The 6,527-nt window shown below is 40.9% G+C and overlaps 1 long non-coding RNA gene across 1 annotated transcript; it reads right to left on the bottom strand.

Annotated features, from left to right (window-relative positions):
• Positions 1 to 650: 650 nt before the first annotated feature.
• On the bottom strand, positions 651 to 3,180 carry LOC147889330 (uncharacterized). Its single transcript, XR_015542930.1, has 3 exons — positions 2,989 to 3,180; positions 847 to 1,547; positions 651 to 781 (listed from the first exon to the last, which is right to left on the bottom strand). It is a non-coding gene; the product is annotated as an uncharacterized LOC147889330 (long non-coding RNA).
• Between the last annotated feature and the right edge of the window lie 3,347 nt (positions 3,181 to 6,527).

The following is a 6,527-nucleotide window of genomic DNA, read 5'->3' as shown; positions in this document are numbered from 1 at the left end:
AGAGCAGGCAGCCACGGATGCCCTGAAAGCTTGAAGGTAGTATAAAAGTGAGAGACAGAAAGAGAGTAGAGGTATCATTAGTTTAAGTCTGAGGCGAGCAAGAACTAACAAGGACGGGAGCTCTTTGCCTCTTCTTGCTGGCCGGTGATCTTCCTGCGCGAGCCCCTCTCTCCAGATCTCTGATGGTGTGCAGAGAGCTCGCCAGATTGAGGTACATAGCTCCCCCGGGATCTCTTGGCCGTGTCGCTGGTGGCTTGCTTCTTGGTTTTGTCGCCCCCCCCGGCTTGAGTCCCTCCTCACAAGAACTGTGATGTGCCTCTTTTTTTAACTCCTCGACTCCTCGTTTCCGCTGCACTGCTCTTGCCTGGACCTCGTGCCCGCACTTGGTCCGCAGCAGCTGCTCGTGAGCCTTGGGAAATGACTGAGAGAAGGCGAATCTGAGTTCTTGTGCCCCCGCTACCCCCGTTTTTTTCCCTCTTTCGTTGCAGCCGCTGTGCACCTGTTCGACCTGTTCGTACGAGCTGCCGTGGGCTTGTTTTGGTTCGCTTCTTCTGTGTCATGGTTCTGCTGCAAATTTTAACTTCAGCCATTTTGTCGTACGCTCTTGACAATCTTAAGTCCAGACAAATGTTGTGTCTTCTGAAGCAGTTGTTGCAGTGGGTATGTTACCTCTGTAAATCCCGTTAGAGACCTTGTTGAGAAATTTAATAAGTGTTTTACTGTTGTAGAAGTTGGGTAGTTTTGGACTCTTCCTACTTTTGAAGGATGTATTTTGACCCCTCTTGGAGAAATTATGAATCCTAGATATTTTCAGCTCTCGAGTTTTTACTGCGTTGAAGGGAGGACAGAAAATTCATTGACTAGGGGAGCGCTTTTGTAAGTAAACAAATGTGTTTTGAATAGAGGGAGACCGAAATAGCAACGAGGCTCATTCTCGGTTCTGCTGCTAAAGTTGTTGCATTGGGGGCTTGCACATTTTGAATCCTTGTCGTAGATGCTTGTCTCTTTGGGGGTTGTTAGACGTATTTCATCTCCGTTGCAATTAAGTACTTGTAGCATCATGCTCTTGGTTTTCCTTTTGTTGTGATTGAAAATTTTGATGCGTTCTAAAATTGTGCACGATTGCCATGGTAATGTTAATCGACATGATTTTGTTAATTGATGTTGAAACCGAATTTGGTAGTTCAAGCGTAATGTTAGCCTCAACTTCATGAAAGGTTCTTGTTTGAGCTTGTCCAAAGGAAGAATTTTTTTGTTTTTCCTTTTATGTGAAGGTCGAAGAACATTTTTGTTTTCCCTTTTATGTTAAGGTCTACATGGAATGGCAGTTGATTTAGGTTTACAATGAATTGGGCCATTGGGGCATCTATGCCTTAGCGTAAAGTAATGAGTTGTTGAAGCATTGGAATAGAAAAGTGACCAATTTACTCGTTTATTGATTATGGCCAAGAAAAGTAATGTGATAGCGGATCATGAACAATGATGAGGTATTATTTAAGAGATGCATTTGGAATGGCAAAGTTTTTAACTATACATTTAGTGCTAGCCTTCATCATGGTTGAGTCTGCCCTTCACCTCCGAAGTGCCAATAGAAACTCAGTACGAAGACTTTGTATAAATGGATCCTCAAGTATGTGTGGGTGTGTGGATTTGTATGTGTGAGAGCATATTTTTATACTATGGTCTACACCCACTGTTGAGCGCTAATGACGTCAATGGGGATGTCATAGTAGCTAGTCCTTGCTATGCATGATGGAGTTTATGGTTTTCAACCTTGTGAGTGACTATCATGAGATTGAAACTGCACTATGTTGTTTTTAGAGGATGAGTTTGGGAATGTTCCTGGTTTCATCTAAGTATATGCTTCTGCCGTATTAGCGAACATGCAAATTTCACCGCGTGAAGTTTTCGTCCAAGTTGCGGCCTGTTGGTATTGTGATAATTCTTTCTATCTTAAATGGTGCGTTGCCCTATCAGCTAGATTTAGATTTAGATGCTCGTTGGGGAGACTAAAATGAAAATGTTTAGACTTCACAAGCAGTTGTAGCTTGAATGAAGAGATTTTGGACTACCTTTTGATTAGCCTTCTCCTTTAGTGCTAGCCTTCATCATGGCTGAGTCTACCCTTCACCTCCGGAGTGGTAATAGAAACGTAGTACGAAGACTTTGTATAAATGGATGCTCAAGTATGTGTGGGTGTGTGGATTTGTATGTGTGAGAGCATATTTTTATACTATGGTCTACACCCACTGTTGGGCGTTGATGATGTCAGTGGGGATATCATAGTAGCTAGTCCTTGCTATGCATGATGGAGTTTATGGTTTTCAACCTTGTGAGTGACTATCATGAGATTGAAACTGCACTATGTTGTGTTTTTAGAGGATGAGTTTGGGAATGTTCCTGGATTCATCTAGGTATATGCTTCTGCAGTATTGGCGAACATGCAAATTTCACCTCGTGAAGTTTTCGTCCAAGTTGTGGTCTGCTGGTATTGTGATAATTCTTTCTATCTTAAATGGTGTGTTGCCCTATCAGCTAGATCTAGATTTAGATGCTCGTTGGGGAGAGACTAAAATGAAAATGTTTAGACTTCACAAGCAGTTGTAGCTTGAATGAAGAGATTTTGGACTACCTTTTGATTAGCCTTCTCTTTAGTGCTAGCCTTCATCATGGTTGAGTCTGCCCTTCACCTCTTGAGTGTCGATAGAAACTCAGTACGAAGACTTTGTACAAATGGATGCTCAAGTATGTGTGGGTGTGTGGATTTATATGTGAGAGCATATTTTTGTACTTTGGTCTACACCCACTGTTGGGCGCTGATGACGTCAGTGGGGATGTCATAGTAGCTAGTTCCTGCTATGCATGATGGAGTTTATGGTTTTCAACCTTGTGAGTGACTATCATGAGATCGAAACTGCACTATGTTGTGTTTTTAGAGGATGAGTTTGGGAATGTTCTTTCATCTAGGTATATACCTTCATTTGAAACAATTATTTTTAACCATCTACATTGGATAAATTGTTTCTAGCTTGTGATGCTCTAAAGTCTATGGACATTTTATGAAACTTTTCATCACTCTTTCAACATATGTCAAGGCCACAATGGGGGATTTAAGAATAGTGGCTTACAGTTCCATTATTTTTTGGGACAAGTTTAGGGAGTCTACTTGGAAATCTTAGTGATGCAGGCTTTTTCTTTTTCATTTCTAAGATTACTTATAAATTGTATAACCATTGGTAATTCAACTATTTGTTCAAGTCATGCCCACTAATCTACTCTTAAATTTTACCATGTTAAATATATTGGAAAATTTGTCACATTTATTGTGTCTTGCAATCATTGGTAATCTACATTTAGTTACATGTAACTTTTAAAACTGATTATATATAGCTCTATAGAAAATTACCTTTACCTTGGATTTGTAAAGTTTGCTTGACACTACAAAGCTTGAAGCATTGGAAGTGGATATTTCTAGTGTGGATAATGTCAAGTTTGTTAGCACTACCTCCTTAAAGGTATTAATATAGTGAAAGATTGAAACTCTTTTGTGAATTTGCACTTGTAATCTCTAAAATTCAAATTGCCATATTTGGAGATTAGATTACAAAAATGTCTTTAAGCCCAATCTCCTTTAAAAATTTGTATCCTCTTTCTTTTGCATGAAAAAATGTCTGCTTTACTACCATTTTAGGAGGAAAAATAAGATACTACATATTCATAGGCTAGGAGAAGTGAAATGATAAATTTTGTAATCAACAAAAGCTCTCAAGAAACGCGAAATGATGAGGCCTAGTTTGTTTATCTCCTTAATAATATGCTAAAGTAAAATTTAGAAAGGCAAATGTACTAGAGGACATATTCAAATGAATGTTAAGACAATGTGTATAAACCACTAAAATATATACCACAACCTTGCCCATGTGACATTAATCCAAACTCATTATGATGGAAGCATATTATCAAATGAATGTTAAGACAATGTATATAAACCACTAAAATATATACCACAACCTTGCCCATGTGACATTAATCCAAACTCATTATGATGGGAAGCATATTATCAATCTCATTATGAAAGTATATGCATGATTAGATTATTTGGTTTTTTTTAAATATAATCGACATGCAATTTATAAAAGGATGTATACAAAAATCAGCCTAGAGTGGAGAAAGAGGCGACCTTGTGTTGCAAGCAAGCCTAATTCTTGGTTAAGAACCCTCGTATTTCCAAATAAGCTTTGTTGAGAATCGGCTTTTTCAAGGGCAATATTAGACTAAAGTCCTTGACGTTGGCTCCAACTAATTGCTTAATCGCTTGCTCTTACCCGTTTATCCTAAGCTTTTTCTTGAATACTTAAGAGTTATGACACTCCTAGATTATGTGGCCCTTACATACGCCTAGTCGGCAGCCAAAGTTCAGGGCAATCCAATTATATCACCCACCAGGGGCACCTTCCATTGGCCACAAATATTGAACTTGGACATTAGTCTCACACATCACGCTCCAAGTTGTGCCAAACTTTCGTCGTCATTGGGCATTTAGAAAAGATGGAGTACAAACTCCATGGTTGTCTCATTGAGAGTCAACGTGGGACCTTTTGGTTAATTTGCCCCTCATGTGGAGCCACTGATGCATAGTCTTCCATAAGAGGAAGTTTGCTTCCCATTTTACACTCCTTCCAAACTTCTCTGAGCTTGGCTTTCCACCAAGTGAATTGTCTCCTTGGCATCCACTTGTTCATATTTGAGATCACTAGAACATCTTGAGCTAGCCTTTTGTACTCACTAGAACATCTTGAGCTAGCCTTTTGTACTCTGTTCTTGACACAATTTTCTTGAGTTGGTTCTTGCCTATCTTCCTCTGCACTATTTTCTTTTTCGATTTAGTAGTGTTTGTAGGCCAGTTATGGGGAATCCTATCCATTACGGCCCTTAGAAGGTTTGCTTTGCCTAAATTTAGTCGGAATTTGCATTGGATGTCCTCCTTGGGCAATTTGTCGGCTTTGTGGTCGTTTCACATGTCCGCCCACCTCCTTATACCTTTCTTGCTGAGTGTTATGGTATCCTATCAAACCTTTGCTTCTTAGAGACATCAATGCCAATGGGAGCTCCTAGGTATCGGATGACTTGGCCTCTTGGCACCACCTAGACTTGCAAGTCTTTAAAATTATGGGGAACTTCTGTGTCAGTGCGAATATGAAATGTTGTGCCGATTGCATTTCGAACCGGAAGCCACGCAAGACTCAACTTCCCTTAGTAGTCTGGCAATGCTTTCATTGTACAAATTTTGAGGTCGAAGTCCCTAACTACCCCTCCGTTGATGCAGAGCATTGTGGATGCTTTCTTGAATAGGTAGCTAACAATTGCCCCAAAATCCTTGCTGAACCCTAGTTTGCTCAAGACTTTGTGCTAATAGTCCCAACGAATGCAGTCGGAGGTCGAAGGCAATCACCTTATGTTTTGAAGCTTGGGCGTAATCCACCGTTGTGGCCATGTTAAGAATGTTCTCAAAGATATCGTTGCCCTTGATGAAGCCTTTCTGCTTGATGTCCATCAACATGCAAATCTCCTTGATCCTGGTCGTGATTGCCTTGGCAATGATTTTGTAGGACGGATTGAGCATTGTAATTGGTTGCCAATCTCCTACCTTGACCCTGTCTGGCTTCTTGGGAAGTAGCTTTATGAGCCTTGCATTAACGTCTTCTAACATGGAGCCTTTCTTCATTGCCTCATTGGCCATGTCGACAAGGTCGTGGCCCATGACATCCCAAATGTCCTGTAAAACTCCAAGGTTAAACTGTTTGGATCGGGTGACTTGTCATCTTTAAGGCACTTTAATGCTTCTTCCAACTCATCAACTCTAAACAGCCTCGCCAGTCGCCTTCTTTGATAGAGGGGTGCCTTGCAATCGACACCTTCTAGGATTCTTCGCATCTTGTCCTTCCACCCCTAATCCTGAACTGCCGGCTCACCAACATTGGTGCTTAGTTCTTTCTTAAAGATCTCAACGATGTGTCAAACCTTGGAGATGATGTTACCTTGAGAATCGACGACCTGATCAATCTTCTCCCTTGTGTTTGTGTTTTACTGATTGGAAGAAAGCCTTTGAGGGGCAATCTCCCACTACTAGCCAGATTTGTTTGCTAATTGTTATTGCACATTGGCTTCAACCAAAACAATAACCAAGATTGCATCTTTCGGGGCGTTTGACAGGGTTGCACATAGGCTTTTTATTCGAGCCGTCATGACATCTTCCTGCTAGCTCTATTAGTCTTTTGCTCCGATCTTGCATGTACATGCACTCTTTAGCTAGCTGCGTCCCATCAATCCATAGCATTACGTTGCTCGCTCTGCGCCTCTCCTCCCTCGTCGCCATGTAGAACTTAGGGCTTTTTTGTTGAATTTGAAGGGAATGTCGAAGGACCTTGTCACGTGGCATGGTGTGTGAAACTTCCAAAGCATCAGAGCATGATCAGAGACACTTAAATTTGCTAAATGTTCACCCCCCATAGGGCTACAAATCCACC

The sequence above is a fragment of the Dipteris shenzhenensis genome, chromosome 20 (assembly GCF_047967505.1).
Source record: "Dipteris shenzhenensis isolate YYH24624 ecotype China chromosome 20, Dip_SZ_1.0, whole genome shotgun sequence".
NCBI lineage: Eukaryota > Viridiplantae > Streptophyta > Polypodiopsida > Gleicheniales > Dipteridaceae > Dipteris > Dipteris shenzhenensis.
This window is presented reverse-complemented; position numbering and strand designations above follow the sequence as displayed.